Source organism: Phyllobates terribilis, unplaced genomic scaffold, assembly GCF_046119375.1.
Source record: "Phyllobates terribilis strain yellow unplaced genomic scaffold, ASM4611937v1 Scaffold_4__5_contigs__length_816908805, whole genome shotgun sequence".
NCBI lineage: Eukaryota > Metazoa > Chordata > Amphibia > Anura > Dendrobatidae > Phyllobates > Phyllobates terribilis.
Window position 1 is genome coordinate 81237663 of NW_027362764.1, and position 23355 is coordinate 81261017.

Consider the following 23355-nt stretch of genomic DNA (forward strand, 5'->3'; position numbering starts at 1 on the left):
CCGCATACAACTCCTCCTCCTCTACTTCCTCCACCTCCTCTTGTGCCACCACCTGACTCCGAATTCTGTTTAACATGTGCTCCAGCATGTAAATCACCGGAATAGTCATGCTGATAATGGCATCGTCAGCACTAAACATCTTCGTCGCCATTTCAAAACTGTGTAGAAGGGTGCATAGGTCCCTGATCTGAGACCACTCCTCCAGCGTGATTTGCCCCACCTCTGAATCTCGTTGGCCCAGGCTATACGTCAGAACGTATTGCACCAGGGCTTGTCGGTGCTGCCACAGTCGCTGCAACATGTGCAGAGTTGAATTCCACCGGGTAGGCACATCGCATTTTAGCCGGTGAAGTGGCAGGCCCAACGACTTCTGTAGAGATGTAAGTCGCTGAGCTGCGGGATGCGAACGGCGGAAGTGAGCACACAGCGACCGTGCCCTCTGCAGAAGGCCATCTAGTCTGGGATAGTGGGCTAAAAATTGCTGGACAACCAGGTTCAACACGTGAGCCATACAAGGCACGTGTGTGACATTGCCCCGGCGAAGGGCCGCACCCAGGTTTGCAGCATTGTCGCACACGGCCTTCCCTGGTTTCAGGTCCAGTGGAGACAACCATTCATGAAATTGGTTCTCCAGAGCTGACCACAACTCCTCAGCTGTGTGACTCACATTTCCCAGACATTTCAATGTAAAAACCGCCTGATGACGTTGAGCCCTACTGCCAGCATAGTAAGGAGGTGTGCAGGATCCCTTCTGCGCAGTTAGAAAGCTTGTGGCATGACCAGACAGGCTTTGGGTGCAGGTGGAAGACCGAGAGGAGGTTGAGGAGGCAGAAGCAGTGGAGGAACTTTGACATAAAGAGGATTGACGCACAACTCGTGGGGACGGCAAGACTTGGACAGCAGCCCCTTGTCCTGCTGTCACCATAGTTACCCAGTGCCCAGTCAGCGACATGTAACGCCCCTGTCCATGCCTACTCGTCCAAGTGTCTGTGGTGAAATGCACCCTGTCACACACAGAGTTTCTCAAAGAAGCGGTGATGTTGTGTGCGACATGCTGGTGGAGCGCAGGCACACCTTTCTTTGAGAAGTAGTGCCGACTGGGCATCTGGTACTGGGGCACTGCGACGGACATAAGGTCTCGAAAATCCTCTGTGTCCACCAGGCGGAAAGGCAGCATTTCTGTAGCCAAGAGCTTGCAGATGGTGAAATTCAACCTCTTAGCTTTCTCATGGCTAGGAGGAAATGGTCTTTTACTTGTCCACATCTGAGGGACCGAGGGCTGGCTATTGTGCTTAGACGGGGTTGATAAGGGTGTCCCCGGCAAACTGCCGGTCTGTGAGGAAGATGCAGGCGGACATGTTAGGTTGCCTTGATCCAAAGGTGGTGCTATCGATGTCGGACAGCGCTCAAGACCAGCTGGTGTTACCACCTCCAAAGAAAATGATGACCTGCCAATCACGCTGGCTGTTGCGGGTAAAGAGGTGGCAGGTCTGCGCCCCAAAACAGGTGTGACTGCTGTCCCCCCAGTCACAGAGGATGAAGAGGCCGCGGATGCACAAGATATGGCAGACGGTGGTTGGCCCGGCCGGCTAGGCCGCATTGTAGCACACTGAGCTTCCCACTGCAACTTATGCTTCATGTCCATGTGCCGGTTCATGCATGAAGTACTCAAACTATGTATTTTTTGGCCTCTACTTAGCTTTTGCTGACAAATGTTACAGATAACACGAGTTGGGTCATCTTTATCGATCTGAAAAAATGCCCAGGCTATGCAAGGCTTAGCACCCATGCGACCTGAAGAGCCACCACGACTTGTGGTGAGAGGCAGAGTTGTGTTTGAGGATGCAGTTGTTGACGTGCTTCCAGTACTACGTCTCTGTCCAGGAAGGCGCAACCTGACCTCGTCGTCACTAGCATCTTCCTCCACCTCCTCTGCTGACCTCATCTCTTGGCTGACTGTGGGTTGACAGTAAGTGGGATCTCCGACCTCATCATCATCACCCTGTGCGTTATCACACCCGTCGTCCTCAGAGCCAACCTGTTCCTGCCCTGACAAAAAACTAAAGTTGTCGCTCCAATCAGGTATTTGAGTCTTATCATCGTCTTCCTCATTGTCTCCACCAACAGGAGTTACAGTTTGGGAATGAGGGTCTACATTATGGTCAGAACCTTCTGCGTCTGGTCCTGGATCCGACTCATAAAGATTCTGGGCATCAGTGCAGATCATTTCCTCGTCTGGATTCACAGAAGCGCTGGAGTCGACCTCTGATTCCCAGGCTATAGTATGAGTAAACAGCTCTGCAGACTCAACCATCTGTTCTACCTCATACTCAGACGGGCAGCTGGAGATTTGGGAGCTGTGAGGAAGCAAGTGCGATTTGGGTGACACCTTTGAGGACTGGAGTATTTGTGATGTTGAAGTTGATGTGGAGGAGAGCCCACTTAAAGGAGCACTTGATATCCGTTGAAGCACCTGCTGTTTTTGTGCCTCATCTGGAATTTGTAGCGATTGGCGTGGCCGTAAGAAAGGGATCTTATCACATTGTCCGCTAAAAGAAGTAGACATTTTAGTTTGGCTGGAAGATGGTCTTTCTTCTGCACCTACCCCACGGACACAACCTTTTTTCCCCTTCCCAACACGCCTATTCCCCTTTCCACCAGCAGCAGGCCTTTTTCCACTCATTTTGGTGGTTAACTAATTCACAACTCTGGAGTTGTTTGCACAAAAAAACAATGGATGGTAACCGAGCAGAGCTGAGTGGCCAAACTGTGGTATTAGGCCAAAACTATTGGCTGGGTTAGATGCAGAAAAAAATTATTTTTAATTTGCAACCTGATGGAGATCAGTATAGATGGACTAATAGACCAAGTCCCACACACCGCTAGAAGCCCAAATATTTTTTCAGAGCTAGATGCAGAAATTTTTTTTATTCAATTTGCAACCTGATGGAGGTCAGTATAGATGGACTAATAGACCAAGTCCCACACACTGCTAGAAGCCCAAATATTTTTTCAGAGCTAGATGCAGAAAAAAATTATATTCAATTTGCAACCTGCTGGAGGTCAGTATAGAAGGACTAATAGAACAAGTCCCACACACTGCTAGAAGCCCAAATATTTTTTCAGAGCTAAATGAAGAAAAAAATTATTTTTAATTTGCAACCTGATGGAGGTCAGTATAGATGGACTAATAGACCAAGTCCCACACACTGCTAGAAGCCCAAATATTTTTTCAGAGCTAGATGCAGAAAAAAATTATTTTTAATTTGCAACCTGATGGAGGTCAGTATAGATGGACTAATAGAACAAGTCCCACACGCTGCTAGAAGCCCAAATATTTTTTCAGAGATAAATGAAGAAAAAAATTATTTTTAATTTGCAACCTGATGGAGGTCAGTATAGATGGACTAATAGACCAAGTCCCACACACTGCTAGAAGCCCAAATATTTTTTCAGAGCTAGATGCAGAAAAAAATTATTTTTAATTTGCAACCTGATGGAGGTCAGTATAGATGGACTAATAGAACAAGTCCCACACGCTGCTAGAAGGCCAAATATTTTTTCAGAGATAAATGAAGAAAAAAATTATTTTTAATTTGCAACCTGATGGAGGTCAGTATAGATGGACTAATAGACCAAGTCCCACACACTGCTAGAAGCCCAAATATTTTTTCAGAGCTAGATGCAGAAAAAAATTATTTTTAATTTGCAACCTGATGGAGGTCAGTATAGATGGACTAATAGACCAAGTCCCACACACCGCTAGAAGCCCAAATATTTTTTCAGAGCTAGATGCAGAAAAAAATTATATTCAATTTGCAACCTGCTGGAGGTCAGTATAGAAGGACTAATAGAACAAGTCCCACACACTGCTAGAAGCCCAAATATTTTTTCAGAGCTAAATGAAGAAAAAAATTATTTTTAATTTGCAACCTGATGGAGGTCAGTATAGATGGACTAATAGACCAAGTCCCACACACTGCTAGAAGCCCAAATATTTTTTCAGAGCTAGATGCAGAAAAAAAATATTTTTAATTTGCAACCTGATGGAGGTCAGTATAGATGGACTAATAGAACAAGTCCCACACGCTGCTAGACGCCCAAATATTTTTTCAGAGATAAATGAAGAAAAAAATTATTTTTAATTTGCAACCTGATGGAGGTCAGTATAGATGGACTAATAGACCAAGTCCCACACACTGCTAGAAGCCCAAATATTTTTTCAGAGCTAGATGCAGAAAAAAATTATTTTTAATTTGCAACCTGATGGAGGTCAGTATAGATGGACTAATAGTCCAAGTCCCACACACCGCTAGAAGCCCAAATATTTTTTCAGAGCTAGATGCAGAAAAAAATTATATTCAATTTGCAACCTGCTGGAGGTCAGTATAGAAGGACTAATAGAACAAGTCCCACACACTGCTAGAAGCCCAAATATTTTTTCAGAGCTAAATGAAGAAAAAAATTATTTTTAATTTGCAACCTGATGGAGGTCAGTATAGATGGACTAATAGACCAAGTCCCACACACTGCTAGAAGCCCAAATATTTTTTCAGAGCTAGATGCAGAAAAAAATTATTTTTAATTTGCAACCTGATGGAGGTCAGTATAGATGGACTAATAGACCAAGTCCCACACACCGCTAGAAGCCCAAATATTTTTTCAGAGCTAGATGCAGAAATTTTTTTTATTCAATTTGCAACCTGATGGAGGTCAGTATAGATGGACTAATAGACCAAGTCCCACACACTGCTAGAAGCCCAAATATTTTTTCAGAGCTAGATGCAGAAAAAAAATATTTTTAATTTGCAACCTGATGGAGGTCAGTATAGATGGACTAATAGACCAAGTCCCACACACTGCTAGAAGCCCAAATATTTTTTCAGAGCTAGATGCAGAAAAAAATTATTTTTAATTTGCAACCTGATGGAGGTCAGTATAGATGGACTAATAGAACAAGTCCCACACGCTGCTAGAAGCCCAAATATTTTTTCAGAGATAAATGAAGAAAAAAATTATTTTTAATTTGCAACCTGATGGAGGTCAGTATAGATGGACTAATAGACCAAGTCCCACACACTGCTAGAAGCCCAAATATTTTTTCAGAGCTAGATGCAGAAAAAAATTATTTTTAATTTGCAACCTGATGGAGGTCAGTATAGATGGACTAATAGAATGATGCTATGCCCAAAAGATTTTACTTCACTAGGTGCAGTAAAAAAATTGGTATTCTATACACAGGTGGTATATCTTGCAACACAGATAGGCTACTCCACTGACTAACACACTCTGCAATAGGCCAAAAAGGATTAGCTTTGCTAGATTCAGCCAAATGCTGTGAAAAAAACTTGCACAGCACTGGCACAGACCTGCCTGGCCAAAACTGATAGGAACTGATGTAACCTAGTCCTGAAAAGGACTCCAATTACAATTAGTCTTTACTCCCACAATCTATCTATTTAAGAGCACAGACCTGCTTGATAAAAGTCGTAGGAAATGCTGTAACCTAGTCCTTAAAAGGACTGCAATCACAACTATTCCCTACTCCCAAGCTATCTGTATATTTGTACGAAAATTGGCTTGAAATTAACAAGGTATAGCGCACACAGCAACAGCGGTGCCGTCTAACACGCAGCTGCAGCAGTGAGAAAATGGTGGCGACGGGGAAAATGGCTTGGTCTTATAGGGCAAGGACATGTGACATACACTGCCAATCACACATGCCCTTGCTTGTGTGAAAAAAAGCACTTCGCTCCGTGTGTGCGCTGCTGATAGGCTGACAGATTGCACCTCCCCACTGCAAATGCGGGAAAGAGAAAAAAAAATGGAGATCTTCATTGTTCCTGCAGAGATCCATCCCCTGCCCCTCCCCCCGCCCCGCTGTACACTCAAACTGCGTATTAACATTAATTTTCATCATTACTGAGAAAAAATCCAGTTATGATTTTGGTGCACGAACAGTTATCGAACATAACCTCGAACAGCCGAATTTTTCTCAAATTGTTCGTGTTCGCCGACCGGCTCGAACACCGCCCAAAACAGCTCGAATTTGAGATTGGCGAACAGTTCGAGTAGAACAACGCTCATCTCTACTTTAGAGTGTGGCTCCCCAGCAAATGGGTCCCGGGGAGGATGCAGACAGAGCGGAGCACGCCAACTGTCCTCGCCTACCTGATCTATTCAGAGGGATTCTGGCTGCAAGAGGGGTACCGGCCCCCGACACCCAACCTTGTACTCTACGTCCTGGACGGGAAATCCCGGTTAGGCCCTGAGGATCCCACCGGGCATCGGATGGAGAGGAATTGCCACCCGTGCCCTAGTCCTGAGAGGAGCTCAGAGGGAGACCCGGCCTATCCACACAAGCACAGACGGGAAAGGGTGAAGTCTGTAGTGCAGGAACACTCTGGTGTAGGGTCGCTACCGAACACTGGACTTTCTCGGAAGTAGTCGGAGCCCCGTCCCTGGTGGCCGCAGGACTCTGCGGGGAGCAGGGAGTCGCCTTCCCGCTGTCATCTCTAAGTGAGTAAAGCCTTGGAAGTTCACCCCTATGGCCTCCGGACTGTTCATTATGCGCCATACCATGAGACGTGGTGTCCGTACTCCCCGCACTACTAATACCCCCCGTTCATCCTGTTTGCCTGCCCTGAGGCCTTGCTCCGCCTGTGGGGAGCAGTGATAACTTCAGCCGCCACGACACCAGGCCTCAGCGGACTGTAACGGCGCTGGTGACCCTTCACCAGGCACCACAGGTGGCGTAGTCGTTAATCAGCCACTCAACCCGGACGAGCCCACAACATCTTCCTTTTCATGTGACGGCCCTGAGCACGGGTCGGGTCCGGGCCACGGCTACATCCCATCTCTTCATCACAGGATCCAACACCGAGTCCCCCATCACCCAGGGTAAACTCAAAAATTAAAAGGGCTCTTTTGAGAATGAGGCGTCAGAGATGGAGCTAAAACTTGGAGCTAAATCATGAGAGACTGCAAAAGACCTTAGACTGGGGCATAGGTTCACTCTCCTGCAGAACAATGACCCAAAACTTACAGCCAGAGCTACAATAGAATGGTTCAGATCAAATCATATTTATGTGTTTGAATGTCCCAGTCTAAGTCCAGACCTAAATTGCATTGAGAATCTGTGACAAGACTTGAAAATTGCTGCTCACAGACGCCTCCTTCTGAACTCATTGAGCTAAAGCGAGTTTGCAAAGAACCGGTCAAAATTTCAGCCTATAGACGTGCAAAGCTGGAAGAGACAAACCCCAAAAGACTTGCAGCAGTAATTGCAGCGAAAAGTGGTCCTACAAAGTATTGACTTAAGGAGTCTGAATACAAATGCACATCACAATTTTCTAATTTATATTTTTAAAATAATTAGAAAACCATGTATTTCCTTTACACTTTACAAATTCTTGCTACTTTGTGTTGGTTCATCACATAAGATCCCTCCCAATAAAAAAGATTTAAGTTTGCGGGTGTAATGTGAAAATGTGGATCATGTGGTCACGCGTATGAGTACTTTTTCAAGACACTGTGAGTGCTGTGAGTGAATGATTAAAAACAAATGAATCGTGCGATGGCTCTCTGAAAATGCTGCAAGAATAATTAACATTTTCCCAGCAACAATACATTAGACACGTTTCCCTTCTTATGTGATCTATTTACTAGAATACAAATATTAAATTACACATAGGAGGCAATAGGTACAATATTAAAGAATTGATTATCAAATTAACAAAGGAAACATGACTTAATTGTCTCATTATTAAAAGAGACATAGAAGTAATCTCAGACGCAGAAAGGTTTTTTAACCGCAATGTTCCTTTAAAAATCTTGTAGTGGTAGATGATTGCCATTATAACAATAAATCTTGTTGGTTAACTGTCTAAATAGTAGCAATAGCTGAACCAATATTTATCCTTGCTGTGACTACATTTCACTACTTTAACCCCTTTACAACCCAACTTTGTTTGCACGTTAATGACCAGGCCAATTTTTACAATTCTGACCACTGTCACTTTATGAGGTAATTACTCTGAACTCTTCAACGGATCCCACTGATTCTGAGAATGTTTTTTCGTGACATATTGTACTTCATGATTGTGGTAAAATTTCTTCGATATCACTTGCGTTTATTTGTGAAAAAAAACGGAAATTTGGCAAAAATTTTGCAATTTTCAAAATTTAAATGTTCATGCCCTTAAATCAGAGAGATATGTCACACAAAATAGTTAATAAATAACATTTCCCACATGTTTACTTTACATCAGCACAATTTTGGAACCAAAATTATTTTTTGTTATGGAGCTATAAGGGTTAAAAGTTGACCAACGATTTCTCATTTTTCCAACAAAATTTACAAAACCATTTTTTTAGGGACCACATCACATTTGAAGTGTCTTTGAGGGGCCTTTATGACAGAAAATACCTAAAAGTAACCCCATTATAAAAACTGCACCCCTCAAGGTGCTCAAAACCACATTCAAGAACTTTATTAACCCTTCAGGTGCTTCACAGGAATTTTTGGAATGTTGAAGAAAAAAATGAACATTTAACTTTTTTCACAAAAATGTTACTTTAGACCCAATTTTTTTTATTTTCGCAGGGGTAACAGGAAAAAATGGACCCCAAAATTTGTTGTGCAATGTCCCCTGGGCACGCAAATACCCCATATGTGAGGAAAAACCACTGTTAGGGCGCACGGCAGGGCTCGGAAGGGAGGGAGCGCCATTTGACTTTTTGATTGTAAAATTTGCTTGAATAATTAGCGGACGCAATTTTGCGTTTGGAGAGCCCCTGATGTGCCTAAACAGTGGAACCCCCCCAGTGACCCCATTTTGGAAACTAGACCCCCCCTGGGAACTTATCTAGATGGGTGGTGAGCATTTTGAACCCCCAGGTGCTTCACAAATTAATCCGTAAAAATTAAAAAGCATTTTTTTTTCCAGTTTTTCATTTTTACGAATCAATTTGTGAAGCACCTGGGGGTTCCAAGTGCTCACTATGCATCTAGATAGGTGCCTTGTGGGGTCTAGTTTCCAAAATGGGGTCACTTGTGGGGGAGCTCCAATGTTTAGGCACACAGGGGCTCTCCAAACGCGACATGATTTCCGCTAACAAATTGAATGGAAAATCTGCTCAAATTGTTAGCGGACACCATGTTGCGTTTGGAGAGCCCCTGTGTGCCTAAACATTGGAGCCCCCCCACAAGTGACCCCATTTTGGAAACTAGACCCCCCAAGGCACCTATCTAGATGCATAGTGAGCACTTGGAACCCCCAGGTGCTTCACAAATTAATCTGTAAAAATAAAAAAAAGTGTTTTTTTTCCCACTCTTTCATTTTTACGAATCAATTTGTGAAGCACCTGGGGGTTCCAAGTGCTCACTATGCATCTATATAGGTGCCTTGGGGGGGTCTAGTTTCCAAAATGGGGTCACTTGTGGGGAAGCTCCAATATTTAGGCACACAGGGGCTCTCGCAACATGGTGTCAGCTAACAATTTAAGCCGATTTTCCATTCAATTTGTTAGCGGACTCCATGTCGCGTTTGGAGAGCCCCTGTGTACCTAAACAGTGGAAACCCCCCACAAGTGACCCCATTTTGGAAACTAGACCCCTCAAGGATTTTATCAAGGGGTATAGTGAACATTTTGAACCCAGAGGTGCGACACAGAATTTGATAACATTAGGTCATCATATTGAATAAGTTGTTATTATTCTTGAGCGCAAGTGCTCGCTACTTGAGTTTGCATCGGGTACTCAGGTATGCACCATGTACTGCGTGTGCTCGAGTGACTTGCTCGAGTCCCTGCCCCGCATGTTTCACGGTTAATAGACACCCAAAAAAAAACATGCAGAGATCGCTAGTGCATGGCAGGCAATCCCCGCAAAGTTTTTTTGGCCGCGAAGCATATGGGGCGGAGACTCGAGCATGTCACTCAAATACCCATGATACTCAATGCATACCAGAGCACCCGATGCAAACTCAAGTAGCGAGCACTTGCTGTTATGATCTGCTACAGAGACTAAGGAAAGGCAGGAGATCTGTCCCTACAATAGAACTAAACTAGATCCCTACGATGTAACGGGGAACCTGATCCTGCGATCAGACCCGCTAAAGTCCTCGGCTAGTCTGAACGCAGACCTATAGATGTGGGGGAGGGATCCCTACAAGATCTAAGGACTGGGATTTAGTTGGACACCTACTAGCAGAAATAGTAGCAGTCAAAGACAAACACACGACAAAAAAGCAAAGAGGTAATAAGACCTAGCAAAACTAACAGAGTACGGCAATAGAGCAACAAGCTAGCTCAACAGTAGTAAATACAAATGAAGTCCAGCAAAGCCAGGAGGGCGGAGCCGGATTAAATAGGCAAAATGGTCATGTGACCAGCAAACTAAAAAAAACCTAACAGGAGAGTTGTAACGCTTGCGCTCAACACTAGTCGCCATATCATCATCTTTTTTTCTTACTTATGAAAAAAATCCGAACCCCAACCCTAACCCCAACCCCAGCCCTAACCCTAGCACAATCCTAACCCTAGCGCAACCCTAACCCGTTTCTCGTGTGGCACAAGTGATTAGACGACTTTATTCTTCGGGTCGGTGCGATTACAGCGATACCAGAATCATATGGGGTTTTTATGATTGACAGCTGTCACACACTAAAAGACGCATTTTTTGTAAAATCTAGTTTTTGCATCGCCATATTTTGAGAGCTACAATTTTTCCATATTTTGGCAGACAGAGTCATGTGATGGCTTGTTTTTTGCAGGATGACTTGACGTTTTTAATTGGTGCCATTTTCAGGCACGTGCCATTTTTTGATCGCTTTCTATTCCAATTTTTGGGAGGCAGAGTAAACAAAAACCAACAATTCAGGAATTGTTTTTTTTTATTCTGTTCCACCTGTGGTAAAATTGATAAGGTAGCTTTATTCTTTGGGTCAGTACGTTTACAGCGGTACAACATTTATATTGTTTTTCTATGTTTTGGCGCTTTTACACAATAAAAGCTATTTTATAGAAAAAATTATTTTTTTGTATTGCTTTATTCTGAGAGCTATAACTTTTTGATTTTTCGGATGATGTAGCTGTATGGCAGCTTGTTTTTTGTGGGACAAGATGACGTTTTCAGCGTTACCATTTTTATTTATATTTGTCTTTTTGATCGCGTGTTATTCCATTTTTTGTTTGGCGGTAAGATGATAAAGCATTGTTTTTTGCTTTGTTTTTTTTTTTTTGTTTTGTTTTACCGTGTTCACTGAAGGGGTTAACTAATTGGACAGTTTTATAGGTCAGCTCGTTCTGGACGCGGCGATACCAAATATGTGTACTTTTATTGTTTGTTTGCTTTTTTTTCATAATAATATTTATTGAAGGGTACATTATATTTTTATTTTTGGTGGATTATTTTTTTTATTTTTTTTTTAATATTTTTACAATTTTTTGTTTATTTTTTTTTTCACTCTCTGAGAGTTTTTACACTTTTTTACTTTGTCCCACTCTGGGACTTTAACTTTTTTTATTCTGATCGCCTGCACAGCATAGGGATGGAGCACCATCCCTGTGCTATGCAGGCAGTCAGTGCTGCACAGTGAGAACATTGTGTGGTCGTGCACTGCGCATGACCAAACAATGTTCCTGCTGCCTGGTGACCCGGATGTTGTCATGACGACATCGGGTCGTCATGGCAACACCCGGGAAGCCGCGGCAGACAGCGCTGGAGGCCAGAAGAGGAGGTGAGTATACCGATCACCTCCCCTTGCCACCGCAATGCTGCGATCGACTTCGATCATAGCATTGCGGGGGTTAATGTTCCGGGAGCGGTGCGGGACCGCTCCCTGCACATAGTACCGGGTGTCAGCTGTGACAATCAGCTGACACCCGGCGGCGATCGTGCCCGCACAGCCTGTGTGCGCGCGCGATCGCGATGACGTACTAATACGGGTCAGGTTCTTAAAGCCCAGGGAATAGACGCGTATTAGTGCGTCATGGGCTGTAAAGGGGTTAATAACATTACTGCATGAGAAACCAATATAAAATAGTAATTTTCACTGCAATAAGTAACTTATTTTGCTGTGACTGCAGTTCTTTTCTGTAAATATTAGTATTTTATTGTCAAATTGGTTCTTCTTATGCAGAGAAACTCTGTGAACTGCAGTCAGCGCAAAAATGTTACATATCAGAGAGTGTGGCCATGACCGGCCCGAAGAGTCAGGGGCCTGTCATCGCCAGCAGCATTTTCAGCCGAATGCGTGCTATATGCTCATTTGCTTTAAAACTCTGTGAACTGCAGTCACAGCAAATATGTCATATACTGATAATTATTGCTACTATTTAGATAATTGACTCTTGAACATTTGTTATTTTTGTGGCAATTAGATACATTATTTATTAGAATGCAAGCACATCAAATCCTGACAGTGAGCATATTACACCCTATTAGGATTTGACATGGACAGTGCTTAATTTTACAATTAATGCTCCTAGTAGAAATACAGATGTAGTAACCCTCAACTTGTCAAAAGGCACAAAACTTTATTAACATAGCCTTGTATCAAGAAATCTGACAAGCTATGAATTTCTACATGTTGCTATGAAAGTAACACACACTCACTCACGGGTAATGGAAAAAAGGAAGACCTACTACAGGGAGCTACCAAAACTACACCCAACTGGTCCCTGTACAGACTAGAAAGATCCTTGTCACACAACTCAACACCACCTCATACCTGGCTCCCTAAAAATCCATCAAGGGGGTTCTCGTACCTCGTGAGGAACCAGAGGGGAGACCGCAACACACTGCCAACTAGAGGAGAGGAAGGTGTGCAGGAAAATACGAAAACCCAGGGTGAGAAAATGAAACACATTCATATAGGGTAGAGAGGGAAAGCTAAGGAGAGCCAAAAGTAAAAAAAACAAGTATAACCTCCTAGAAACCTAAAGAGGTGAAAGGAAAAGGAACTGGGAGGGAAAAAAATGACTCACTGGAGGAATTCAACTGATGTTTATGTAGCGCCCCGAGGGTTCGGCCGCTACAGGGGTATTGCACCTCAGACCAGAGGTGTGATATTCCACTCCCAGGTAAGGATGGAGTATGGACCAGGGCTCAGTTAGCTGCATACAGCACACACACCCCATTTCCGAGGGACAGCTCAACGGTGCTCCCACTAGACAGAAGTGCAGGCACGACCGACTATGTCCCTGTCTGGAGTGGGGAGGGGGGTGGAACACCCAGTGCTGTAGGGGCAGATAGGGGTTGGTTCCTGAGCGTAGGAAGGAGCCCATTGGTTGCTGGTCACCTGGGCTCATGGTCAGAGGGAGGTATAAAAGGTGGGCACCATCTTAGATCTAGGTTCAGTCTGTTGAGAGGAGAGCTGACAGGGAGCAGCAGCTCAGGCTGAGTGCTGCTCCAGAGGCAGGCCTAGAGAAGAGGCTGGAGCCTGAGAGGAGAAGGAGAAGTAAGCCTGGAGAAGAGGCCAAGGGAGGAAGGAGAAGACAGAACTGGAAAGAAGGAGAGTGGAGAGAGAGAGAGGAGGTGAAGTGGAGCTGAGATTACGTCTCATCCCAGCTCCACGAGAAAGGAACAGAAAGGAACAGAAAAGGAGAAGAGGGAGAGAAACAGAAGGGCTCAGGAACAAGAAGGTGGAAGGGACCCTAAGAACCCACGAGAATCCAGGGTGAAGGGTCAGGCAGATTAAGGGTACCGGATCCCAAGTTGGTGGAGGAGAAACTACCCTCAGCCAAAGACCGGTCGTCGTGATCATTTATTGGTGCGACACCTCATCAAACCTGCTAGGAAGGCACCATATAGGACAGCGGGGAACGGGGCCCATGTTTACCCGCACAGGTCCGCGGCAGCTGGACAAAAGTGGGTCACTGGTGAGGGAGGCCAGAGAAAGGATTAAAGGGGGTCCTGTGCCATGCTCCTGAACTACCTGGGAGTTGACCGAGCCCCTCACCTGGTGGACGCAGCACGGCTCGGGCAGTCATTCTCTGCAGAAGTGACTTGGATATTAACCGTGAGTAAAGACCCTGGACTGTAACTTGCTGTCTGCATGCTCCTTCGTGCCTCCAGCACTACCGGTACTGGGACTCTCACTACCATCACTCCCACCATCCACTACACTGCCCTGGGGCTGCACTCTTCCCGTGGGGAGTCACACCATCCCAGCTGCACACATCATCAGCCCCAGCGGACTGCCTGGCAGCGGCGGTTCCTAATAACCGCAATCCACGGGTGGCGTAGTCGGACATTATCTGAAGAGATTGCCACTGGTCTGACCACCCTGAGCCACGGAACCGGGTTGCCACTACTACTCCCACCATGTCCCCTATTTCCCGGATCAGAGTGCCCCACGGCCCAGGGGGCGAGTCAGCTTTGGCGTAGTCGGCAGGATTACGTGCCCGCTAACAACGGGTACTGCGCGCCTGAAGAGAAAGAGACTGTTTTATTGAAATTGACTGTTTCACTGTGTTGGAAAATGGCACCCGCCCTAGAAGAACGAGCGCCATAATGTGCGCGCCAAAAGACCACAGGAGGCCGCCTCCCATCGTGGGCCAGGTCCCAGAATGGCACCAAAGAAGGAGCCCGCCCCCAACAGCCATGAGCACGGCTGTGGAGATGTCCATCAAGGTGGGGGGGCTGCCCCTGAAAGTGATTGTCACCAAGTTGCCCCGGGGCCACCCCCAATGGGGGTGGGAAGAGAAGAAAACTGTGGGGCAGGGCGCGGTCTGGATCAGTCCAGACAGACCGCACCCGGGGATGGATGCACTGAGCAGCACGAGCATCTGGGCCCGAAGCCTGCTGCAGGCTGAACTGTCCTGCAGCCTAGCAGAAGTTCTAGCACAGCTCCCCCGAGCCCCGGAGCGTGCGCAAGCTGCACTGGAGGACCTGGAGCGGAGGATGGTCCGAGCGCAGCGGGGTGCGCTCATCGAGTGGAGGGAGGAACTGGCCCCGCAGGCTGACACCCGCCAGCGGCAGGTGCTACCCACACCTCGGAGTCCGCCTGCCTCTGAGGACAGAGCAGGAGAAGTGAAGGCCGGAGGCGGCGTCGCGGAGGAAGCTGTGAGGACCAAGGCAGGTACAGGGGACGTCACCACCCCAAGCCCAGCAGCCGCAAACCTGCCCCAGCCTCCCGCAGCGGAACCCGCAGCCCCACTCACCACGCCGGTTGCCGCGCCGTCACTGCTCCCAGCTAGGCCTCAAGCGACGAGAAACGTGGCCACGCCCCGCCCGGCGCCACGCCCCTTGACCCCGGGCGCCGTAAAGAGGGAAGCGTCACCGGCCCGTTCGCAAGGCCTGAACTCCCCAGGCGCCTCCCAACCGTGTGCGCCCCCGGTCCCGAAGCCACCACCCCTTGGGACTGACTTGTACCCTGGTGATGTGGTCACCTTCACCCGCCACGTAGGTGCAAAGGGACCGTACGCCCTACATGTCCACCGGCTCACTGAGGAAGAGCTACAACACCATGGCTATGAGGAGAGCCAAGAGGACCCGGACGGGTCTGAAGACCACCAAGAAGAAGAAGGAGCATATGGAGGACACCGCTACTAGTAAGTAGGCATGTACCTGTGTAAATAGTTACCCGTCAGGGTACAGAGAACTGATTGCTGTTATGGAACTGTATGAACGTTATCCCCTCATCCCCTAAGTTACCTGGCTGAGGACTGAGAACAGCCATCCCTCTTCCCTTTAGCAGGCTGAGGACTGTGAGCAGCCACTCCCCCTTTTTCAACCGGCCGAGGACTGGGAACGGCCAATCCCTTGTATATAGTTGCGCTTCCTAAAGCGCCCCCTACTGGTTTAATAAAAAGACTGCAACGTCTACCGCAAGACAAGTTTGCTGGACTGTTGCACTGTTAAGAAGAAAGAACATCTGGTCGCAAGTTGCACCGCGGCCATAATCCAAGAATGCAAGAATATGTTTTGCCTAAAAATGTTTTATATGTGAAGAGTTTGATATGCTGCTACAAAAATGTTTTACATAATCTTGAAACCGTTTTATATGACAAGTGCCAAAAGAGTTCCAGTAGGGTTAAAAATATTTTATAATGCCTAGTGAAAGAAAAATGTGTCCCATAAAGGGAATTGAACCGTAATGTGAAAAGTTTAAAAAAAAAAAAAAAAAAGTTTTGCATGTCCTGTATTCAACTGTTTTTGCTCTTTTCCAGCCTGAGGACATGCTGTGCTTTACCAGGGGGGAATGTAGCGCCCCGAGGGTTCGGCCGCTACAGGGGTATTGTACCTCAGACCAGAGGTGTGATATTCCACTCCCAGGTAAGGATGGAGTATGGACCAGGGCTCAGTTAGCTGCATACAGCACACACACCCCATTTCCGAGGGACAGCTCAACGGTGCTCCCACTAGACAGAAGTGCAGGCACGACCGACTATGTCCCTGCCTGGAGTGGGGAGGGGGGTGGAACACCCAGTGCTGTAGGGGCAGATAGGGGTTGGTTCCTGAGCGTAGGAAGGAGCCCATTGGCTGCTGGTCATCATCAGCCCCAGCGGACTGCCTGGCAGCGGCGGTTCCTAATAACCGCAATCCACGGGTGGCGTAGTCGGACATTATCTGAAGAGATTGCCACTGGTCTGACCACCCTGAGCCACGGAACCGGGTTGCCACTACTACTCCCACCGTGTCCCCTATTGCCCAGATCCGAGTGCCCCACGGCCCAGGGGGTGAGTCATTTACCATGCAAGGTTAACCCCTTAACTGAAGAACTGGAACTCCTAAAACCAAGTCCACCTAGAGGTATTGCCAGCTAGGAAGTACAATGAAAGGTGAACATATAAAACCCAACCCAGAATGTGATAGGGAAGAACAAAATGGGAAAATGGAATAGATCTAGAGAAGAGCAAACCAAGAAAGATAGAGCAAAGCCAATTGGAACCATAAGCAATTTTACAGGGAAGAAAGAGCAATAGCTCAGCAGACAGGGGAACCGACCACACAGCAACAGGTCAGCGGATCAAATCCCCATACAGAGTTATGACATGTGTACAGGATCAGAATCATTAACAATGCAGGGATGCAGCACCAAAACATCAATGGTACAAAAATAAAGTATATTGCAAGCATCATCAGTGCAGGAATACATCACCAGAACCCCCATCAGTGCAGGAATACATCACCAGAACCCCCATCAGTACATGAATACAGCACCAGAACCCCCATCAGTACATGAATACAGCACCAGAACCATTATCAGCACATGAATACAGCACCAGAACCAACATCAATAGGTGGCTTTTTTCTGATTGGAGTTATTCTCTTTCATTTCTTCTCAATGTTGTGCAGACACCATGATGACTTTTCACATCTACAGCTCATCTCTGTAGACTCCCATCTTTTCTGGTCTTCTGCAGCATAATTCAACACGGAGCCCATAAAAATATCTATGTCATTAAAATTCTCCTGAATAAAAATCTCTGCCCTATGCTGTGCCTCTGAATAAATAATTGTCCCTCACTGTGCTCCCTGTACAAAATATGACCCCCAGACTGCTCCTTTTATGTTACACAAGGCCTCCACACTGTCCTTTCCTACAAAATATTAACTCCACACAGTCTTATGGACTACAACCACCACTATCCGCCCTTATTGACTATAACCTCCATATTGTCCTACCTTTTTAGCTATAACCACCTCACTGTTAACTCTAATTAGCCATAACCACCACACTGTCACTATTTTAAGTGTCCCCACCATGTTGCTCCCTTTCCAAACTGTTCCTCATAGTGTTAATAATATTAGGTATAGTGAATAATATAGATATAATGTACATACTATTAGATTCCATAGTGTTCTAGAACACTGGAATCTAAAGCTTTTTTTCTTGACCTCTCTTTTCAATGTAAGTTCACTCAGGTAGCAAAAGAAATAAAATCATCTACCAGCATGGCAAATCTCTACCAGCAAGTTAGTCTTTGGTCCGACTGGATAGGCTAGTGTACAAGATATTCAGGAAAGCATCATTATTAGTGATGAGCGAGTATGTTCTGTCCGAGTATGCGTGGGCCGAGCTCCGAGTATTTACAGCTGCTTGGTGATCTGATTCAATCGCTCCCGTGTGCATGATTTGCAACTGTTTGACAGCTTTATTACATGTGAGGAATGTGTAAGAAATAGACATTCCTCACATGTAATAAAGCTGTCAAACAGTTGCAAATCATGTACACGAGAGTGATTTAACCTGTTCACCGAGCAGCTGTAAATACTCGGAGCTCGGCCCGAGCATACTCGGCGAAAGGGTTAATAGAACATACTTGCTCAACACTAATCATTATTCAAGACTAATTTGTGAGACAGGGTATGGAACTGGATAGCATTATGTCCACAGAGTTAGTCCTTTGTCTGAGTCACAGTATGGAATCAGTGGTTGAGTGGACACGACTTGGTTCTCTAACACTCTACAGGAGGCAGTCAGGAAGGATGAAAGAGAATGCATCATAGGATTGTCCTGCTACCATATTGCTGCAGCTCATGCTGAAGCATCTCTAGATAACAGATAACAATTAAAAATGTATGCCAGAAAAAAATTGCAGAGGATAAAGCTCAAAGTGTAATGGTGCATTGGTCCACAAAGCCGCGGCAGGACATAGGATCTTCATAAATATGGGCAAAATTTGGTAAATGTAAAGATGTTCCCCAAGCAGATTGTTCCAGTTGATAATAAGACTGTGGCTGGTGTTGAGGAGCCAGTGGTGAAACCGCAAGAGTTTGAGGTAGTGTGTCCATAGAGGCCTGGACAAGTTTCCGTACACACGCCCCCAAAAGAAGTGAGACGAAATGACGTCGGCATGGAGGGACACATGCTTTGAAGCCATGCTGTTTGGCAAACATACAGTGGCTTGCGAAAGTATTCACCCCCTTGGCATTTTCCAGATTTTGCTACCTCACAACCTGCAAATTCACTTGTTTTTTGAGGGTTTGCATCAGTTTATGTAAAGAACATGCCTACAATTGTGAAGCAAACAACAAATAGGACAAAATAACTGAAAACTTTAGTATGCATAACTATTTACTCACCTAAAGTCAGTACTTTGTAGAGACTCCTTTTGCGGCAATTACAGCTGCAAGTCGCTTTGGATAAGCCTCTATGAGCTTTCCACATCTTGCCACTGTGATTTTTGCCCATTCCTCAAGGCAAAACTGTTACAGCTTCTTCAAGTTATATGGTTTCCTTCGTTGAACAGCAATCTTCAAGTCTGACCACAGATTCTCAATTGGAGTAAGTTCTGGGCTTTGACTAGGCCACTCCAAAACATTTACACGTTTCCTCTTAAACCACTTGAGTGTTGCTTTAGCAGTATGCTTTGGGTCATTGTCTTGTTGGAAGGTGAACCTTCGTCCCAGTCTCAAATCACTGACAGACTGAGTTTTTGTTCAAGAATAGAGATGAGCAAACATGTTCGGAAAACGTTCGCCAATTTTAAATTCGGCACAAACATTGCACATTCGGATTCATGATCAGACCCTCAAGCGTTTTTACTCAAAATCATCAAAATTCGTAAAAAGGGTAGTAAATGATCATGTTTCTACTAGTGCTTTTTTTTAGGACTTTGGCTAGGATAGTGCTTCTGTATGATGTGCGGGGGGGACATGTTTGCTGAAAGGAGCGGGTGGGGACTGGGAGAGGTCAGAGGAGTGGCGGACTGTTATTCTTAATTTTTTTTTTCTTAACTTAATGTGTGGAGATTCCAGCAGCCAATCAAGGCGCAGGAGCCATCCCCAACGTCCAGATACAAGGGATTGTGTCATTGGCTGCTGAAGTAACATGTAAAATTTAAATTTGTGTCTGGTACTACCGTTCTACATAAACCTGGCCACATTTGAGCTTTTAATTATTTTTTTGCTGATATTCTGCTCCATCCAGGAGATCACATTACAAAATCTAAATTTGTGCCTGGTACTATGGTGCTACATAAACCAGGCCACATGTGAGCTTTTAATTCTTTTGTGCTGATCTTTTGCTCCATCTAGGAGTTCACATTAGAAAATCTAAATTTGTGTTTGGTATTACCATGCTACATAAACCAGGCCACATCTGAGCTTTTAATTCTTTTGTGCTGATCTTCTGCTCCATCCAAGAGTTTATGTGGCGCCCCTGTGGGTCCAGTTGCCACAGAGGTACTGCATCTCAGCCAGAGGTGTGGTACCCCACTCTCAGGTAAGGAGGGAGCACTACCCGGGACCCACACACTCACATCCAACACACACCACCACTTTAATTGTAAAAAGTTAGCACTTCTTAAGGTGCTTCTTGTTGGTTTTATTGACCACTGAACAAAAACCCGTTAGGCGTGGCCAAAGACGTGGTCCAACGAGTGGATCAGCTATACCCTGCAGCCATGCCCAGGGCCTACATTGGGGGTTTGTTGTGGATGGGTCCCCCCACTTTGCACTTACACCAGTGAGATGGACACCCTGATAAGGATCTCACTACGGCCTACTGAACTTGTTTGATAAAATGTTATTTAAAGTGATCTTATACTGATTAATATACTAAGTAGTTATATGTAATGTTCAAGAAAAAGTGCCTCCCATAAAGGGAAGAAAAAATTATTTATTTACTGTCTATGTGACTGCATTGTAAAAATTTTTTGCATGTCTTAATTTTTGTTTACTCTGTTCCAGCCCGCGGATGTGCTGTGTTTAGTGGGGGGGGGGGGGGATGTGTCACCCCTTCGGATCCAGTTGCCACAGAGGTACTGCATCCCAGCCAGAGGTGTGGTACCCCACTCTCAGGTAAGGACGGATCACTACCCGGGACCCACACACACCACTCCTGAGGGAAGGGCGAGATTGCTCCTGAGGGAGAGCACAGTCCCTGTCCCTGTCAGGAGGGTGGAACTAAGTGGAGGAGGTGAGTGGAGCACAGACAGAAAGAGTATAAAAGACAGATATAAACATCTAGAAGGGGAAGTCCTGCTCAGGAGAGCAGTGGAGAAGGGTCCATCTTTCCTGGCTCCAGTGCTTGGAACAGGAGCTCAGTGGAGAGTGAGGAGTAGGGCCCAGTCAGAGGGACCCAGGATGAGAGTGAGGAGAGAAGACAGGAGCAGTGGGAAAGGCTCCAGAGATAGATGGATCCTAGGGGCACGGCGAGTGCGGGATGCCACCCATGCGCCCGAGTTCACGCTGATCAAGGAGGGATCAAGGCCGCAGGAGGGGACCGGCCTCAGACTAGTGGAGTACTTTAAGGCTCAGCTAGCAAACCGGAGGCGCGGGGCAGGAGGGTGAGAGCCAGCGCAGAGAGATGACATGGAGAGGTACACAGAAAGGGGTCCCATTCAAGTGCTTCTAAGTTATCTGAGAGTTGGCTGAATCACTTCCCCGGAGGACACAGGACGACGTGGGCAGTTATAATCCGGAAAGTGTAACCTGGAGCAGCTTGACAACTGTGAGTAAATATTTGAAGACTGCACCCCACTGTGTCCTTGCCTAATTGCTGTGCCACCTGCCTTGCACTACACCAGCAACATCTACCTCAGCAAACACTACAAACTGCCCTGGGGCCTAGCTCTGCCCGTGGAGAGCTGAACCATCTTTCCTACGTCACCAACAGCCCCAGTTGATCTGCATCGCAGCGGCGGCCCCCTATAGCCACATACCACGGGTGGCGTCACAAACATTATCCCCAAATTTTTATTTCCCTAATTGACTCTTTGCTTAATTTGACCGCCCTGGGCCACGGACTGGGTCACTGCCACTGTGACAACCCCAATAGAAAAGGACCGGCCCGGCTACCGAGTACCCCACGGCCCCAGGGGGCGAGTCATTTACATTAGAAAATCTCAGTTTTTATCTGCTACTACCGTGGTATAGAAACTAGGCCACATTTGATCTTTTATTTCTTTTTGCTGATATTCTCCTCCATTCAGGAGTTCACATTAGAAAATCTAAATTTTTTCTGCTACTACCGTGCTACATAAATTAGGCCACATTTGAGATTTTATTTCTTTTGTGCTGATATTCAACCAGGGGTCAACATTAGAATATCAAAATTTCTGTTGCTAATAACGTGCTCCACTATCTGAGCAAATAAATACTGATTGGTAATTTAGTGACAGGTGACTGAAAGGTTTGAGCATAGGTTTGTCAATCAGCTGATTAAAAGAGGGGAAGGGTACATCCATGAATGGGAAAAAGTGAGGTTGTAGTGGTAGGGGGAAGAGACTTGGTGTTCAAGGTGTATGTGGGGTAGGTGGTAATGTTAGTGAAAACTCTACTGAATAAACACCATCACGTCCTATCCAAAGACATCTGACAACTTCTGTTACTGGACGGTCTACTCTACTCCCTTTCTTTGGCAGCCGCACAGCAATATGCCTTGTAGATGAAGGCCAGAAGAGCATGTGCTGCAGTGGATGGCAAGCACTGCATCAAGTAGCCTCTTCTCCTCTTCCTCCACCTCAACAACACACACAGTACAGTCCTCAGAGTTGGCACCCCAATTACCCTTGTTTCCCCCCGCGCCACAACTCTCCAACCACCCACCTGACTGTAGGGAACCACAGATGGGGGAGTCTGCCGAGCTGTTCACACATTCTCTGCCATGGGCATCAGAGGTCTGCTCCAAAGATTCACAGACTCAAGAGGAGGAAAGCATCTGCACAGATGGCCATAATTTATTTCTGCTGGATCCGGGGCTGGATGAAGGTGGGTTCGAGCAGAATCCTGACCCTCGTCACCAAACGATAACCCCCGTGGAAGAGGTGATCCTGATGAGACTCAGATACCTGAGGCGCACGCGGACTGTTCTGTGCTGTCAGGACAAGAAGAGGAGGATGGTGACTCTCAGGGCGAGGAGTGGTAGAACAGAGAGGATGACAATAAGGTTGTAGATCCCACTTGGTGTGAATCTAGAGACACACAGTTGAGTAGCTCAGCAGAGGAGGTGGAGGAGGAGGAAGATGAGGAGGTTACATTGCGGCCTCCCCCAAAGACACAGAGTAATGCAACCACAAAAATCACTGCATCCTCAGTCACAACTCTGGCTGTGGTCAGTAGCTGTCACGGGTCTGCAGTTCACAGGGGCAGCAATTGTTGCCTAGCCTGCGCCTTTTTTGGGACTGCAAAGGATTACCCAACTCACGTTATCTGCCAACCTTGTAAAAAAATGACTCAGAGGCAAATATTGCAATAATTTGACTGCTACATGCATGAAGCAACACATGCGCGATCAATATTCCTTAGTCTGGGAATCTCACTGCGATAAAATACGGACTAACTGGCCTCACCAACGACTGTCTGCCCCATCAACTGCATCTGCTGTTTCTTTCTCCTCCGTCACCATGACAAGTGTCACAGATAGGTCTGCGGCTGCAGAACCTCCACTTGTTTACCCT